The following is a 19,369-nucleotide window of genomic DNA, read 5'->3' as shown; positions in this document are numbered from 1 at the left end:
CTTTATGCTATGTGCCAAAGTGTGCATACAATTCCTACAGCAAAGTATGCAAGATATATCGTCTGTCGGGTGGAAACCTCAATATGTCCAAAACTGTTACTTTTCAGGATCATTCAAAAGTAGCAAACACTCTAACGTTTCAAGCTTGCAGATCTGCTACTTTTAATGCTTTTGTGTGACGCCGTAGTATGATCAAATAGGGCATTCATTTACAAAAAACATAAAAAGTTAGAATATGGATTATAAGAGTTTTCTATATATAATGCACTTCCCGTTGCAATCAGAACTGCAGCATCACTCCCGATCTTCCGCCGTAGTCTGAAAACCCACCTTTTCAGACTCCATCATGGCCCATAGCACTTACCCTACCCCCTTAGACAGCACTTTTTAGACTTAGATAGCATTTGAAACAGACTTATAGCATGTCATGTAGACAGCACAATAATTGCATTGTATGTAGTCATAGCACTTCATAGTATATATGTACAGCATAGTATAGCATATATGTATAGTTTATATGTATAGTGTCATTATATAGATATGTTCTAGTTACGTTCTTAGCTTACGCATGTTTCTTGATAAATGCATTTTACATATGTGATGTATTCCCATGTTTTTGTTCTTGCTTAATGTACAGTTGGAGGCCATCGATATTGTCCTTTTATTTTTGCTGAGGTTTGCGTGATCTGCGCAAAAGGACAGTTAACCCATTTTGGGCGGGAACCCCTTTTGGTGTTTTAAACATTGTTATAATTTAGCTATTGAAAAATAGCAGATCTACAAGCTCATAGCGCGCCACCGAGTGGCGCGCTACGAGCTTGTAGGTCTGCTATTTTTGAAAAATCGTGAAAATATTTATTTCAGAAAACTGGAGGATTTAGAAGGATTTAAAAAAAATTTGAGGTCAGGCCTAAATGGGTCAAATGATAAGGGACAATATCGGTGGCACCCAACTGTAAGTCGCTCTGGATTAAGAGCGTCTGCTAAATGCCTAAATTGTAAATTGTAATGCATACAGTATATCTGTTGTATATACAAAGTACACATTGCACTTTGGTATTTGTTATACTGCACAAGGCTATGCATCCCTCCATTTGTTATCAAATGAATTGTTTGGTATACAAATCATGCACACTTGTTATTATACTGTACCGAGGGTGCATAGCATTGACTCAAACCTCTCCACACTGTAGTGCTTGAGGTAGAGCGTGAAACTAGCAAACCAAATACAATAAACGAGGAGCCAGCGGGCAGTGAGTGGCCTATAACCTTGTGTTATTGACCAACATTGGATTTAGTGTTGTTTAACGAGAGACACGGCATTTTGGTGAGTCCAGTATTAATTTCTTATTATTGTAGCAGCTATAAAATGGATGTGGGTTTGAGAAAAGATGAAATGCTGCTGTTGTTATTTTTGGTATACGTTGTCATGGCAACCTAGCTGCTACTACACAAAACTCCTCTGTCTGCATCTCTATTACGTAGGTAAACAACTAGTGGACTAGTAAACTAGTCAACTAGTATTGACGCAAACACTGACATGCTGTGCAAGAAGGGCCAGTGTTGTTTTTGGCAGCAAATTTTGATTTTAGTTTTAGTCATAGTCTCTTGAATAGGTTTCACTTAGTTTTAGTCACATTTTAGTCACGTGGAATGTTTTAGTGTTAGTCTAGTTTTAGTCGACTAAATGTCATAAGATTTTAGTCGACTAAAATGTATTTTGGTGAGCCTTGATGCCGTCGTAATGACTGTTTTTACACTTGCTGAAAATAGCAGATCTACAAGCTCACAACGCGTCGCGCTGCGACGCGTTGTGAGCTTGTAGATCTGCTATTTTCAGCATGCAACCAAGTGTAAAATGACTTATACTGGGTCTCTTGTCCACTACTCCCTTCCTAGCATTTTAGTCTAGTTTTTATCTGTTGACGAAATTGTCAATATATTTAGTCTAGTTTTAGTCATCATAGCTTAGTTTTAATTTAGTTTCCATTTAGTTTTCGTCAGTGAAAAAAGGTAGTCGACGAACATTTTTCGTCTTAGTTTTAGTCGACGAAAATAACACTGCCAGCAACGCCTTTACTGCCTAAGAAAATTGGCTTGGTTTAATGTGGACAAAAGCCTGATGAAACTGCCCACATGCAGTACATTCCGTTCTTTCTTTCTCCTGTATCTGTTGTTACGGTAACCTCGTTATCAAAGATAGAAATTCCCTTGGGGAGAATTGTGAAAACTGCTTCTAGAATTACTGGCATCCAATTGGAGAGCCTTGATTTCTTCTATAATAGACAGCTGCTCAGAAAAGCCCTGTCCATCCGCTCAAATAGTGCCCACCCACTCAGTTTCTGAGTACTGTAGCTGCTGCCATCTGGCCTTCGCTTGTGTGTCCCGAGGACAACAAAAAACAGGTACAAATACTCTTTTGTCCCTGCCTCAATCCCAGCAGTTAACCCATTTAGGCCTGACATCGAAATAAAAAAAACGTTCGCTCTGAAAGACTATATACCTATTCAAAGATTTGTGCCGCATTTTTACGATTTTTCAAAAATAACAGACCTACAAGTTCATAGCGCGCCACTCGGTGGCGCGCTATGAGCTTGTAGGTCTGCTATTTTTCAATAGCTAAAGTATAACATAATGCTTGAAACACCAAAAGGGGTTCCCGCCCAAAATGGGTTAATGCTGCCGAAAGAAGGTAAAAAGTGATGTGATGACGATGACGATGACGATGGCGATGATGATGATGATGATGATGATGATGATTTGATTTGATTTTTATTTGGATCTCTTTTAGCCTTTCGGCTAATCTTCCAAGAGTCCAGAAATAAATTAAAATGATGATGATGATGATGATGATGATGATGATGATGTTTTAGTACCTAGCACTTTGATCACCTTTCTCTTGACACTTTGATGATGGCACTTTATGATGCTTCACTTTGTACTGTACCTGGTTGGCCACTCACTAAGCCATCCGATCGGTAGTAGCAACGGGCGGTGTGTACAAAGGGCAGGGACTTAATCAACGCGAGCTGGTGACTCGCGCTTACTGGGAATTCCTCGTTCATGGGGAATAATTTCAATCCCCAATCCCCATCACGAGCGGGGCTCAGCGGGTTACCCTCGCCTTTTTTATTTTCTTATCCTTTTTATCAATTGCACAGATGTGCCTGTGCTGTGTTGTCCTATGTTATGTTGTCACATGTCTGTTGCTGTGTTGTACTGCTTTTACGTTTCAAACCTCTACGATCTGTTGTAAACCAAATTAACCCCCAGGGACATTAATAAAGAACTTGAACTAGTCACTAGTTCAAGTTCTTTATTAATGTCCCTGGGGGGCAATTTGGTTACTAGTTACTAGTGTGTCATGTTATACAGTACGCTGGAGTGCATTGCCATTCTTTGGTTAGAATAAGCTATTCCGTGGCGGTCCCTGGCGTACAGTATGTTTTCAAATGGGGGTCCGCGGGCTAATACGTGTCAATTTGGGGGTCCTTGGAGTGAATAAGTTTGGCAACCACTGCACTAGGACACTAATGACATGACGTCTCTCCTCACATCCTTCCTGCACTGTGACTTGCCCCCATTCTCCAATCCTCTCCTTTCTTTCAAGCCATTCCTCCCTTCATCCGTATCCCTCCTCATGCCCAGACTCCTCCTCTATGTGCCTCTCTCCCTCTCCCTCTCTCCCTCTGTATGATGTACACCGTATTTGCATATATCTAGCGCTCTAGCTCCCTGGTGGCTGGACTCGTCACCCCAGAGTATTCTCATCTGGCATCACAACACAACTTCAGAGATCAGAGAGCTGCTGTGCTGTGCTGTTCTGTGTGCCTCCTAATGGGACCATGCATGTCCCCCCCACGGGCTACTACTGTACCGTACCCACGCACACATACACAGTATTGCGCGCACGCACGCACGCACGCACGCACGCACGCACGCACGCACACGTGCACGCACACACGCGCGCACGCACGCACGCACACACGCGCGCACGCACGCACACGCACACGCACACGCACGCGCACAGCCATAGACAGAGTCACCAGACCTGAATCGCCAGAACATGTTTTTTTTTGTTAATGGGCATGGCTAGCGATTCAGGACTGGGCCAGGCCAACACAGGCACGGTTTGGGGGATGGCGGGAAGCACTAACATGAGGCGGGAGATTGTTCCACGGTGTTGGATGCTACAACGGAAATAATGTCATAATGTGCCTCATTACGTCATAATTGTCTCTTTATTGTTAATGGCGTTTAATGTTTGTGTTGGCACCGTTTGTTTTACAACCACCATTACATCACCTAATCAACATGAGTTAAGACTTTAATATATTAGCGGCCCTCACTTCACACGGGTGTGATTTTTTCTTTTCTGATTAGCCTCGCTAATTATTCCGTTTTGCTGTTGAAAAGAAGTGGCACTCCACTTCCACTCCGTCTATTTAGGGAGTCTGAATAGAATTAAGATAACAACACCTTGGCAAATGCCCTCCTTTCTCACTGACAATGCACTGACAATCCAACCCGGTCTCACCCAAAACACGGTGAAATAGATTGGCAAGTCCGTGACGGACGGGCGCCGTCTCTACCGAACTTGAGCCAGGAGAGACAACAACAAGCGGGCTAAAGTGCGTGAGTTGCTGTGTCGAACATCGCAAAGTTCGGTAAAGCTGACTCAGGCTCAGCCCCGTCCGAGTTGTAACCCAATAGCACAGAATAATTCCGTACATACAATACTAGTGAAAGCCACACCTCCGTTGCGGTCAAAACATTAGTAGTGTAATATGTCGTTTTTCTAGGCGTGTATGCATGGAATTACCAATCCGTGCTATTTCACCGCGTTTGATTGAGATCGGGCTCGACAATCTACTGAATTGCCAACGGCAGGACATGTGGGGCGACTGTGGCTCAAGAGGTAGAGCAGGTCATCCAATGATCCATGGGTCGGCGGTTCGAATCCCGGCTCCTCCTGTCTCCATGTCGAAGTGTCCTTGGGCAAGACACTGAACCCCAAATTGCTCCTGATGTGCTGGTTGGTACCTTGCATGGCTTCCGCCGCAATCGGTGTATGAATGTGTGTGTGAATGGGTGAATGTAATGCACAATCTATGTAAAGCGCCTTGGATAAAGGCGCTATATAAATGCACCATTTACCATTTACCATGTGAAGTTCTCAAACAGCACATCTGTACGTGTCTAACTTTGAGAGTGTACGAATGGAACCCCTCAGAGTCACATTACGCATCCAATTTGATACAGATTAAATTTGTATCAAACGGGTCCGTGGCCTAGTGTGGGTCCATCCAATGAAAATTGGGTTGAAAATCACTGCTCTGTCCCCCAAACAACACCCCGCCCCCTTCCAAAATGTTCCCCTCATCCTCCCCCTCTCAGATATCAGATATCTCACTCTTAACACAACCCCCACCACACACACACACACACACACACACACACACACACACACACACACACACACACACACACACACACACACACACACACACACACACACACACACACACACACACACACACACACACACACACACACACACACACACACACACACACACACACACTCACTTCGCAACACGCTTGTGTTGCGAAGGCGCCCAGAACCAGGCCACAGGTCTCTGGGGGTGATACGGCTTCTTACATAACGGAATAAAATATTCACACATCACATGCTTCTATATCACACACAGGGAGAGACAGAGAGAGAGAGACAGAGAGAGAGAGAGAGAGAGAGAGAGAGAGAGAGAGACTACATTAAACATGACTTGGTAAATTCCTGTATTCATTTAACCAATTAAAGGAGTCGTTCACCCCAAAAACGACTTATTTACTATCAATTACACACCCAATGAAGCCTTGATTTCAAGGAGATTATTTTTTTGTTTTTGTCGCATTCCTGAACCAATAATTTGATGACCGGCGGACACTCAATGGAGACTCTTTGATGTCATCAAATCATTGATTATAGGAATGGAGACTCTTTGATGGTCATCAAATCATTGATTATAGGAATGGAGACTCTTTGATGGTCATCAAATCATTGATTATAGGAATGGAGACTCTTTGATGGTCATCAAATCATTGATTATAGGAATGGAGACTCTTTGATGGTCATCAAATCATTGATTATAGGAATGGAGACTCTTTGATGGTCATCAAATCATTGATTATAGGAATGGAGACTCTTTGATGGTCATCAAATCATTGATTATAGGAATGGAGACTCTTTGACGGTCATCAAATCATTGGTTATAGGAATGGAGACTCTTTGATGGTCATCAAATCATTGATTATAGGAATGGAGACTCTTTGATGGTCATCAAATCATTGATTATAGGAATGGAGACTCTTTGATGGTCATCAAATCATTGATTATAGGAATGGAGACTCTTTGATGGTCATCAAATCATTGATTATAGGAATGGAGACTCTTTGATGGTCATCAAATCATTGATTATAGGAATGGAGACTCTTTGATGGTCATCAAATCATTGATTATAGGAATGGAGACTCTTTGATGGTCATCAAATCATTGATTATAGGAATGGAGACTCTTTGACGGTCATCAAATCATTGGTTATAGGAATGGAGACTCTTTGATGGTCATCAAATCATTGATTATAGGAATGGAGACTCTTTGACGGTCATCAAATCATTGATTATAGGAATGGAGACTCTTTGACGGTCATCAAATCATTGGTTATAGGAATGGAGACTCTTTGACGGTCATCAAATCATTGATTATAGGAATGGAGACTCTTTGACGGTCATCAAATCATTGGTTATAGGAATGGAGACTCTTTGACGGTCATCAAATCATTGATTATAGGAATGCAGAAAAACTAAAACATTTCATTGAATTCATCAAGGCTTCATGGGGTGTGCAATTGATTGTAAATAAGTATTTTTTGCACCAAGCCGCATTTTCACGATTTTTCAAAAATAGCAGACCTACAAGCTCGTAGCGCGCCACTCGGTGGCGCGCTATGAGCTTGTAGATCTGCTATTTTTCAATAGCTAAAGTATAACATAATCGTGCTACTCATACGCTGAGTTGGCAGTGCCCGCAGGGCCGGATCTACCATATGGGCACTTTGGGCACGTGCCCAGGGGCCCTTGGGCACCAGGGGCCCATTACAAAAAAAGCTCCACAGACATTTTCCCTGCTAATCCGAATTAAATAAATTGTGTCTAAATAGATTAGTGTTTTATTGTTGGTGAGAAGGGCAGCTGAAAAGTGCAATTGTGTGTAAAGCAGCAACAATACGCGATTGGCTGTCACTCTGGGGGGGTACGCGACCGGAAATAGGCAATATAACGGCATAAAGCCGCCCCAAAACGGCCCAAAACAGCAAAAATGTTGCACACGCACAAAGATTTACGTGTGCATGTGAAGGGGGGGCCCTTCGAGCTTCAGTGCCCAGGGGCCCTCAGAGGTGTTAATCCGGCCCTGATGTGCCCGGGATCGAACCCATGAACTTGATGGTCCAAAGGCGAGAGCTCTACCGACTGAGCTAAAGGTACATACATTAAATCAAATAAAACGGGAGTCTACAAAACAGCTTTCAGTGAGAACCCTACTTTATCCCATTTTGTGCGGGAACCCCTTTTGGTGTTTTAAACATTTAAACATGTTATAATTTAGCTATTGAAAAATAGCAGATCTACAAGCTCATAGCGCGCCACCGAGTGGCGCGCTATGAGCTTGTAGGTCTGCTATTTTTGAAAAATCGTGAAAATATTTATTTCAGAAAACTGGAGGATTTAGAAGATTTTTTTTTAAATTTTGAGGTCAGGCCTAAATGGGTTATTTACTTTATTCATGCAGTGCCACTATCTCCACGGTGGTGTTCCTATCGCTTTCAGAGCCGTTTCCCCACTAGGCGTGATAACAACACAAGTAAGCTAGCTGGCAATGCTGAAACACTGTGTAAAGATGACAGAGTGTGGAACATGTACAGAACTGTATAGTCACTAAAGCCATTCGAATCTGCATTGATGTGCGCTGCTATGTCGCGCGGCGCCGCTAACCTAATGTCTCCTCTATATTAGCGCATGTGGAGAAAGCATCCTCACAGAGGCGAAGGAAAACAACACAATTACCGACAAATTGATGGCTGTCACGCCTTGGCCCGGATGTCCGCTTTATCAATTAGAGGAGAGAGGCGAAGGTTGCACTGCAACCACTGAAGTATACTGCTGTCGGATGCCTAATGCATTGCCACCACTTGCACACATGAATGCTTATAGTCAGCTTGTATTATGAGTAGCTGGCTGGTTGGCACTGGAATGTTTATTTTGTTTTTTATTTTGATTGATGTGTCTGATAATCCCATTTGGGACGGGTCAAGAACTTGTCGGGACACGGGAATAAAATATTCATTAATGTGCACACATTTTATTGTATTCCTACTTTGAATTACCCAATCTCTAAAGCGCACGCACGCTGCGCACGCACGCACGCACGCACGCACGCACGCACGCACGCACGCACGCACGCACGCACGCACGCACGCACACGCACACGCACACGCACACGCACACGCACACGCACACACACACACACACACACACACACACACACACACGATGGAAGATGAAAGGATAGCCTAAATAAACAAATCAATCATTTTCCATTTGCAAGGCCACTCCTGCCCGCCTGCTAGCCACACAGAAATGCCAAATTGCAGCGGTGTTTATCGGCTCCTGTCGATCGTATAATGGGGCTGATTTCAAAAGGGGAAGAAGGGGGAAAAAATACATAAAAAGTATAAAAGCCTGTTTACCGGTGGCTATTCACAGCTCATCTGCAGAACATGAATTATTAATCTATACCAGTCTCTTTCCACCCCCCCCCCCCCCCCCCCCCTCTCTCATCTCAAGACCTGATTATCCTTCTATAGCAGAGTCTCATGATAAAAGTCCAGAGGGGCCACAGAATTCTTTGGAATCCTTTGGAATTGACCAAAATCACTTCAGTGTAAAACACTTAGACCTGCTATACTATACTTGGTGTCTTTTTTTTAATCGACACCAAATCCCAGCCATCAGCCATCTAAAAATCACACCCGTGTGAACTGAGTGGTGCAGTGACGTCACACACTAACCATAGCAACCATGCTCACCTGTACATGGCCCCACGTACAGGTACACACCTGGTACACAGGTACAGACACGGGTACAAATAAAGCTGGTTATTGGAGTGGTTTGCACCACTCAAAAAATGGCTAATCTACAACGTACCATGGACATTTACATGTTTTTGTTTTTGTTGCATTCCTAAGCCAATAGAGGGTATGCACATGACATCATCATTATACCAGGAAGTTATGCAGGTAGTGGCAAAAAACTAGTTTCTGGCCTCTTTGAGTCTCCTACTGGTATTTGTTTTTAATACGCCCATTTTGGGCGGGAACCCTTTTTGGTGTTAGCATTATGTCATGCTTTAGCTATTGAAAAATAGCAGATCTACAAGCTCATAGCGCGCCACCGAGTGGCGCGCTACGAGCTTGTAGGTCTGCTATTTTTCGACTGACATAGAAACATAGCTTTTTCAGAAAACTGTCAGGATGTAGAAGACATTTTTAGAATCTGATCTCAGGTCAAAATGGGTTAAACTCCATGAATGGGATGTATAATATAGCTTTTTTTTGGGGGGTGAACTACTCCTTTAAAGATTGTGCCATGACATTAAAGAGACCATTGAGAGAAGAGAGGCCTCTACGACACTGTCCTAGTTTCACTCCGTCTCCCATCAATTATTTCTGTGCATCCCTGTTATCCTCCGAAGGCCTCTGCAGACGCCAAGAAGAAACTCCTTCAACAAACTTTCAAGAGGATCTCTTTTATGCAGGTTTGTATTATCTTCGGCTGGCAATTCCATAAAAAAAAAACCTGACAACAAACATCACTTTCAAGTTCAACCACTCGAAAAAAGGTTGTTTATTTATTTATTTATTGCATGTGCAGTCAAGAGTATTTGGCCGTGCATATTGCAATATTAGTAGAGCCTTGCAGAGCCATATGTGGTCCATAGGACACATAGGATAAGATCATAGGATACAAGTAACACAGTATGTCACATGGACATGGACATGACATTATGTCACATGATGTACATCATCATCATCATCATCATCATCATTTTTCGTCCGCGGTCGAAATCATGGATTTCACAATTACACGCCAGACTTTCCGGTCATTCATTGCCATGCCCAGTTCCTGCTTACTGATGCATGTGAATCTGGAACCTACGGATTCCAAGACGGCCTCTCTATACCTCCTGAGCCACCGCCGCCACTGAGCTGGTTGATATGCTAATGTATGCACAGTCACAGAATCTGGGAGGACATATATTGTGGCGATATTTTTGTATAATTCGGCCTTCAGCGTGTCTCTCTCTCGTGCCGCCTACACAACGCACTCCAGAGTGTAGCTTGCTTTTATATCAGTACTTGTCCCCGTTATTCAAGTGTTGACCCACGACAACATGCGACAGCTCAAGGTTAATCCTCACTCAACATTTCCTATACTTTTTCCTCAAACAGAGAGTCAGTTTTTCTGTTGTACGGCGTGCTGCCGTTCTCAAAGCGGTCAAAGTGGCCAAGGGTCCTGTGCGGGATTCCAAGGGGTCCTCTGCAAAAGTTGTTAACAGCGTTATACGTTGGCTATTCAACATTATACAACAGGTCGTTTTGAGGAAGCAATCTGATTGGTGGAACAACTTTCCAGCCGTGCTTCAAACCACATTATTTCAACGCCTAATCAAAACAAACAATTCAGCCGTGCTTTTCTCTCAGAGCGCAGCAGACTCGGTGACTAGGCTATCCAGTTTCTGTTCTCTCAGAGCGCAGCAGACTCTGTGACTAGGCTATCCAGTTTCTGTTCTCTCAGAGCGCAGCAGACTCTGTGACTAGGCTATCCAGTTTCTGTTCTCTCAGAGCGCAGCAGACTCTGTGACTAGGCTATCCAGTTTCTGTTCTCTCAGAGCGCAGCAGACTCGGTGACTAGGCTATCCAGTTTCTTGGGACATTTGTGGTCGTAGTGACTATATCTGTCATTGAAAAATTAAACATTTTCAGCGATTCTCTTAGTTTTAAGGGTTAGTGTTGTATAATTGCAATATTACACTTGAGGGGGTGGTTTTAACGTCATTAATGCACTTCTGCAGCATCGCAGGCGTGCATTCATGACGTTAAACCACCTCCTCTCGTGTAATATTGCTTAAATAGCAGATCTACAAGCTCACAGCGCGTCACTTCGTGCCACGCTGCAAGCTTGTACATCTGCTATTTTTTTATTTTTAGTTTTTTGCTTATTAACCCATTTTGGGCGGGAACCCCTTTTGGTGTTTTAAACATTATGTTATAATTTAGCTATTGAAAAATAGCAGATCTACAAGCTCATAGCGCGCCACCGAGTGGCGCGCTATGAACTTGTAGGTCTGCTATTTTTGAAAAATCGTAAAAATGTGGCGCAAATCTTTGAATATATATTCTTTCAAAGTGAATGTTTTGAACTCAGGTCTAAATGGGTTAACACGGCTCTGAACGGCAACCTTCTTGTCAAGAGGGCACTTGAAAAGCCTCTCACATCTGGGGTGAACTACAGGGAACCACCAAGTCCATCTGCTGCAAAGCCCCCGAACTGCTGGCAAAGCACTGTGTGACAATTCACTGCAGAAGTCTGCGAAGGGAAAGATTCGTGACGACAACCTGACCGGCTCGTTCACCGTGTTCAAGTACATGGAACGACAAGGATGCCATTTTATGCCAGAGTGCTATAGCAAAGCGGCTTATACATGGCCTGCCATTGTCAATGGACTCTGGAAGAAGCCATGATCAACCAACGAAAAGATGAATTGCCGTGATTTTTTTTTTTTTTTTAATGTGTCTATGGAGTTAACGTTACTCTAATAGACCCCCAGGTGTGGTTATATAATATACTAGTGATGGGAACTATCGTTCATTTCAGTGAACCGGATCATCGTTCGGTCATTCAGTAAAACATCTGTTCATTTCGGTGGTTCGGTATACTCCCGGGAGCTATGGGATCTCCGCCTGCACAGACCCATCAGCAGCAGTCACTCGAGTCAAGTCGTTCAATCGTTCTATACTCAACAGCGGAACACCATGTGACGTACCTTGAGGGAAATCTATTGGCCGAGCCAGGCCAACCGTCACTTCATGCAAAGGCATCGGATTGTTGTCGCTGGGGTATGGGATTGTCAAGTATAGGCTAGCACCATTAGCATCGGATATTTTCGCTCGTAATTGCTAAATACGGCATTACAAAATTATGAATTTCTATTGAATATCTTAGTTACAATGAAAGTGAGTTGATGTGTATGTTGCATTGTGGACAAATGACCCGCGATCTCCCCAGTCACCAAGCCCCCTGTGTCCCATCTATGATGCCTCATAGAATTTCAGCTTTACATCCCCTGTCCGGACCAACAGGGCTCCAAATGAGCTAGCGATTCTCACAATTTAAATGAATTAGCATAAACAAGCTATTCCACATGAACGATGTTGTTAAAAAGATATGAGGGGAAATATATTTTACATCCACAAATAAAATCATCATCAACACATTAGTTAATTACATAGCCTGTCAATCGTGTTTCGTTTCATAGATACGCGACTATCTCTCAAGAACTAGAGCGGACTGAATGATTTTGATATTTATTTAAAAAAAAGAATCAGACCCGTCTAAAGTGAGTGGTGCTGGTCTTTGTGTGTGTGTGTGTGTATGTGTGTGTGTGTGTGTGTGTGTGTGTGTGTGTGTGTGTGTGTTAGGCTGTGCAACAGTGTCACTTGGTGGTGAACAAATGCTATAGCGCTATTTTCGTGCTCGGACAGACCCAGGGACCCACATAGCTGTCTATAGGAGTGGTTGCACCACTCAAAAATCAAATGGGGGTCCCTGGCACAAAACATGTACAGATGGGGGTCCGTGGCCAAACGGATATCGATTGGCCACGATCCTTGGCGTGAAAACTTTGGAGAACTGGCATGTGTGCAGTCGGCGTACTTGCCCACGCATAAAGTATGCACAGTCACAACATCCCAGAGGCGAGCGGACGTGAGCCGGTGACACAATTTACATCACGAGAGGAGAACCCTCGCGGCTATGCGGATGCGGAAATTATAATTTGGCAGTCAGTCCGTCTCTCTCTTTCTCTTTCTCTTTCTCTCACCCACCTTCACTGGAGTCCCTTATAATATGTTTCGAAAGCATCCTCTCGTTGCCCAGATACCTGCTGTGAGATGAAGGATTCTGGGTAAGAGGGGTGAGATGTGTGCACAAATGGTAACCCAAATACTTCCGACTGAACGAACGCCGCCCTACAAGGTCATGTCAACAACACACACAAAAAAGATGAAGGGATGCGCAGAAACATGGGCAAGAGCTATTTCTCTATCTCTCTCTCTCTCTCCCTCTCTCTCATATCTGCAAGCTCCAATAGCCATGGCTCTGTCTTGGTCTCATGGGCGAGACGCTTAAGACCTCGACATTCTTTCCTTTTCTCCAAATAGCGGGGGGCATCGACCACGGACACTTCTATTAGGCAACAGAGAGCCCCTTATGTCTGCAATGTTAATGAGGAATTATCGGAAATTAATTAAGATTAAAAATTAGGTCCCAAGGTGAAGGACTTGCTTATTACAGTGCCATGTAAATCTCACATAATCCCCGGGAACAGAGGAGAGACTGCAGCCAAACGGTGTTGGTTGGGTTGGGGGGGGAAAACTAAGCTAATAAGATGCGGTCACCGCTGTCTGGTAGAAACCTTGCATGTCCACAAACAAACCTTCCTTTTCTTGTCATTTAAAATTTTTTTTTTTTTTTTTTAATAGCCGATGTACGAGCTCACACACGTTCGTTTATTTGCACTACTTTAGGGCGTTCATTTGCAAAAGACAAAACAAAAACAAAAACATCAAATATCGAAATATGGAGATATGAGGTTTCCACCCGGAAATGAAAATGTGCTGCAGAGCCCACACATTGTTTATTCCCAAACAACAGGCTGCGCAAAAATGCTATTATTACACAAACGGTTTCCTGGAAATGCGTTCTTGCGCACACACGCCCACACATGCCCACGCGCCCCCACGCACGCCCCCACGCACGCGCACACACACACACACACACACACACACGCACGCACGCACGCGCGCACACACACACACACACACACACACACACACACACACACACACACACACACTGAGACACAATTGGGCTTTGAAACAACAATCATGAACGTGAACGCCATCAGGCAGAATCATCGTATCACTCTGTTTTTCATGTTGTTTTCATAATTAACCCGTTGAGACCTGAGGCCGGTTCTAAAAATGTCTTCTAAATGCTAACAGTTTTCTGAAAAGTCAGAACTGTCTGAAGTGAGTGGTAACAGATCTAAGATCTAAGCAGAGTTTAACATAACAAGAGCATGACTGATTAACACGTTTCTTTTCCGACAAAGTATCGGTTTTGCAATACTACTGCTTCACATAAGGTAAGCTCATTTGTCAGTCTCTGTTTGCCATTTTGACCGCCAGGGTCCCCCATGCAGAGTTCTGTGCTGAAAATAGCCAATCTTACAAGAGAGAGGAATTAAATCGTCTATTTTCGGCACATGTTCGTCCCAAGAATAGGCATGATAAGGATCCATGCAGTTACACGGTAATCACCAAAACAGTGCCATATAAATGAACCCATTAAAACTGGAAAAGCATCCGTGTCCTTTCAGATTTTAGCTTTACATAGCAACAGAAAACTCTTAGGATTTAGAACAGTGTTTCTAAAATAGAAAAAAAGAAGAAATACAAGCTCACAATGCGTCACGCTGCAAGCCTGTGCATCTGCAAATTTTTAACAGTCTTTGAAAAAAAGTGTCAAAAGTGTTTGAGAAAACATTTATTTTAACACAAATCTTCTCTTCTTGGGAGTCCATTGGTACAAAACATTTTCAGATGGGGGGTCCGCGAGGTCTAACACTCGAAGAAGTCACTGATTTAGAAGGCCTTTGTAGAACGGGCCTCATACAGGTCCTAACGGGGTCAACAGAGGGACACAGAGTTTGTAGAATGGGCCTCATACAGGTCCTAACGGGGTCAACAGAGGGACACAGAGTTTGTAGAATGGGCCTCATACAGGTCCTAACGGGGTCAACAGAGGGACACAGAGTTTGTAGAATGGGCCTCATACAGGTCCTAACGGGGTCAACAGAGGGACACAGAGTTTGTAGAATGGGCCTCATACAGGTCCTAACGGGGTCAACAGAGGGACACAGAGTTTGTAGAATGGGCCTCATACAGGTCCTAACGGGGTCAACAGAGGGACACAGAGTTTGTAGAATGGGCCTCATACAGGTCCTAACGGGGTCAACAGAGGGACACAGAGTTTGGAGGACGCGCGTGACTCGTCCGACTCCCTCGCTACATCATCAGAACAGGTGAGCACCAACAGGACCACAGCCTGTAGGATTAACACGGCGTCACGCAGTGACACAAATCCCAGCATTAGCAGCCCGTCGGCGGTGCCATGTGGCACGTTGTGTCTGCTAATGGGACAGCGCCAATGTGACACCGTTTTTCCACACATACTGGAGAGAGGTGACGGTGTGGCTGCTTGACTCTGTCCTCTTGACATCAGGCAACAGGGAAACATTTACTGACAAGCATTTGATACAAATGCTTGTTTAGTGTTCAATTTGTTGAATTTAGATTTGTGCTAAAAATAGGGCTCATCTACAATCTCACAAGGCCTTGCATTGTTCGCTTGGTCTTCAACCAGCGAAAATTCTCACATGTCTCCCCCTTCTCCGCTCCCTCCATTGGCTCCCGGTCGCTGCCCGGGATGCTGATGCTGGCCTTCAAAGCAACCAAAGGTGTGGCCTCCCATATCTTGCTAGTCTGATTGAACCCTACAAACCCTCCCATGCACTCAGATCAGCCAACGCAGGGAAGCTGGCAGTCTCACTCCCAATCTTCCGCCGTAGTCTGAAAACCCACCTCTTCAGTCTCCATCTTAGCCCGTAGCACTTGCCCTAGCCTTGACGACCTTTCAAGCGTATGCAAAGGCTCAACATATGTAACTGTAAGATAGCATTTTATGTCGACATAGCACTCTATAGTGTATACGCATAGTTTCATTATATAGATATTTTATGTATTTGATGTATTAGCATGTTTTTGTTCTTGCTTACTGTAAATCGCTCTGGATTAAGAGCATCTGCATGCTAGAGGCCTACATTTTTAATCGTAAACCGTGACACATTGTACGTGCCATTTTTATAATTTGAAAAATATTATTACAGGTATCAAACAAATAAACAGATGAGAGATAATTAACGTATTTAACACACCGACCGCCATGGACGGAGATCTCTGTCTTGTGATGTTTTATATTGATTAAGTTTGAGATCGCGCTATACTACTGTCTATCAGCCTCTCCATGAGAGAGACAGGAAGTGGTTGGTCTGTCGGTAAAAAGTTTCCCCCCTCGTTGACTTGAACGATAGCCGGAATCTTTACAATCTGTTATCTCGGATGTCAACTATTATTGAGGCCGCGCGTATTCCGATTCGAATCAAAACAAACTTTATTTATGGCCGATTCCGGTCGTAAATCATGCCTCGGGTGGTCTGCGATCCTCCTCCGGTTAAGACCTGTTTTTGCCCCTTGTATAAGGCACCTCACTTTAAAATAATAACTGAAACAACCGTGGCAGTCAATGTAGTTGAAAAAGGACGTTGTTAAGTATGTCTCTGACCCAGGGTCGTGTTAAGTCACAACGCTATGCATGTACGGGTGGATCTGCCGGAGATGACTAACGCGGCAGTGTCTTCTCCCCAGATGCTGTTTGATTTCCATGTTGCACGAGCCCAGATCTCCACAGGGCTCCGCTTGGCCCCTCGCCCCGGAGATGGCACGCCGGGCCGCCGCCGCTGCGAAGTTAGATGTCAACTGTCACGTCCCCGCGGCTGGTGCCGGAGCCTACGCCACATAATGAGCCAACGTTCTGTCATGAATAAACAAGCATGCTCCCCCCCTCACATCTTAACGGCCACTACCACCCAGCGTTCGCCCATTAACCTTGAGCTGTCGTTGGCACTGCAGGGCCAAAAACTCTTGAATAATAGGGGACAGTGTGTCTGACATGAGACTATACGATGGGGTGAAAATACAAAATGCTGCACATACTAGTAGGGTTGGATTTATTGCTTCTGGTGAGACTGATTTAAAACCATTGGAATAAAAGGTCTGTGTACCAATCATTGTGACATGTTGTGATCTCATAGATCAGGTACATTTTGCAGGACACTGTACAATAAAATAATTCATGAGATAGAAGGTGTCTAGACAGACAGAAACGACATGCACACAAACACGGCACAACTCTCCATCGCCGAGAGAGTACTGGGTAACGGGTCTGTGATCCTGGAGGTCGGCCAAACAAAAGGTTAAAAAAAACAACAACAACACCGACACCAAACAACCAAATATGCTTCTGTGTTCTCCGATGTGCCTCCTGGATGCGTCCAGCTCTCACTCACATTACCAGGGACGACCGGCCGCATCATGTATTATTGATGCCTGACAAGATGTTGCTCTGTTTCTGGGAAGCGAGCTAGACGGCAGTCAAAGGCACAAATAATAATGTAGCCCGGAGCCGACACTAAAGGGGAAGACTTCCATTGTTCACAAAACCCCAGTTTAAGTCAGTCCCAACATTGTATTTGTGTGTTATTCAGCATTAACATTTGTCGTGTGAGTGTATGAATTATGTATTAATGAAATATGTATGTTAACCCATTTTGACCTGAGATCAGATTCTAAAAATGTCTTCTAAATCCTGACAGTTTTCTGAAAAAGCTATGTTTCTATGTGAGTCGTTCTTTTATTTTTCAAAAATAGCAGATCTACAAGTTCATAGCGCGGCACTCGGTGCCGCGCTATGAGCTTGTAGATCTGCTATTTTTCAATAGCTAAAGTATAACATAATACTAACACCAAAAGGGGTTCCCGCCCAAAATGGGTTAAGAACTTAAGATATACAGTTTTTTCTCTTAAACCAAACATTTCACTCCTCTCTCACATTTAATAATGAATATGTATGATATACAGCTTTTTCCTCTTAATCCAAATGTAACATTTCACTCCTCTCTTACATTTAATGACCTATAAGTCAAATCCCCTGTACAGTAGCTGCAAACCCACGTATGAGCTAATAAAAAAATAAAAAATGAAATAAATGCTTCTCATTGTCATTCTGGACCTCGGTCTGCCATGTGGCTACTAGGCTTGTGGTCCCTTCATGGCTGATTAACCCATTCTGACCTGAGATCAGATTCTAAAAATGTCTTCTACATCCTGACAGTTTTCTGAAAAACCTATGTTTCTATGTCAGTCGTTCTTCGACTTTTCAAAAATAGCAGACCTACAAGCTCGTAGCGCGCCACTCGGTGGCGCGCTATGAGCTTGTAGATCTGCTATTTTTCAATAGCTAAAGCATAACATAATGCTAACGCCAAAAGGGGTTCCCGCCCAAAATGGGTTAAATCCCTAATACACTGTGATAGACTGTCTCTCATGTACACCCCCCCCCCACACACACACACACGCACATATCTGTTCAAAACGAGGTCAAATGGACGGCGAGCAGGACGTTGCGTCACACGTCATGGCATCGTTGACCGTGAACCGGGTGGAATTTCCACACATTTCCCGCCTGTGGGCATTGGGGTTACCAAGTGTTCATATTTTTGTACTTCAGTAAAAGTAGAAATACCACAATATGAAAATACTCTTTTAAGTATTAAGTAAAAGGGCTTGTGTTGAGAAAAATGTTATCGGCATATATTTGGAAATACCGAAGTAAAAGCACTCGCGTTAAAAGATTTCTAAAATAGGCAATACAACAGGGCTCAACTGCCCATTATAAAAAATATCTTAATCTCCAAAGTAACTAGTAACTATCACATGAAAGTAGTGGAGTAAAAAGTACAGTATTTGTCTCTGAGATGCAGTGGAGTTAGAACAAGAAAATGGCAATACTTCAAGTACTGGACCAGTACCAGTACTTGAGTAAATCTACTTGGTTACGTTCTACTACTGTCATGAACTGTTTGGAATTTCCACTAAACTTCCTGGACAGTCCAAACCCTTGGTTCTTCTCTGCTATGAGGAGAGCATTCTACACAGCGAGCTGGGAAATGCCATGGGGGGGGGGGGGGGGGGTGAGGGGGTGAGGGGGGTGAGGGGGAGTTGGGGGGGGATACCCATTCCTAAAAATGTCTGTAAGAAACTATTTTCCATCCCGGGCTTCTATTTTGGGGG

At 43.8% G+C, this 19,369-nt stretch overlaps 1 protein-coding gene across 1 annotated transcript in view; it reads right to left on the bottom strand.

Annotated features, from left to right (window-relative positions):
- Positions 1 to 19,369, bottom strand: part of LOC306917372 (interleukin-1 receptor accessory protein-like 1) — a 515,864-nt gene that overhangs the window by 435,139 nt on the left and 61,356 nt on the right. The window lies entirely within an intron of this gene.

This window comes from Electrona antarctica (genome assembly GCF_951216825.1).
Source record: "Electrona antarctica genome assembly, chromosome: 24".
Taxonomy (NCBI): Eukaryota; Metazoa; Chordata; class Actinopteri; order Myctophiformes; family Myctophidae; genus Electrona; species Electrona antarctica.
Note: the sequence above shows the minus strand (reverse complement) of the source record. Positions and strands in the feature narration are given on the sequence as shown.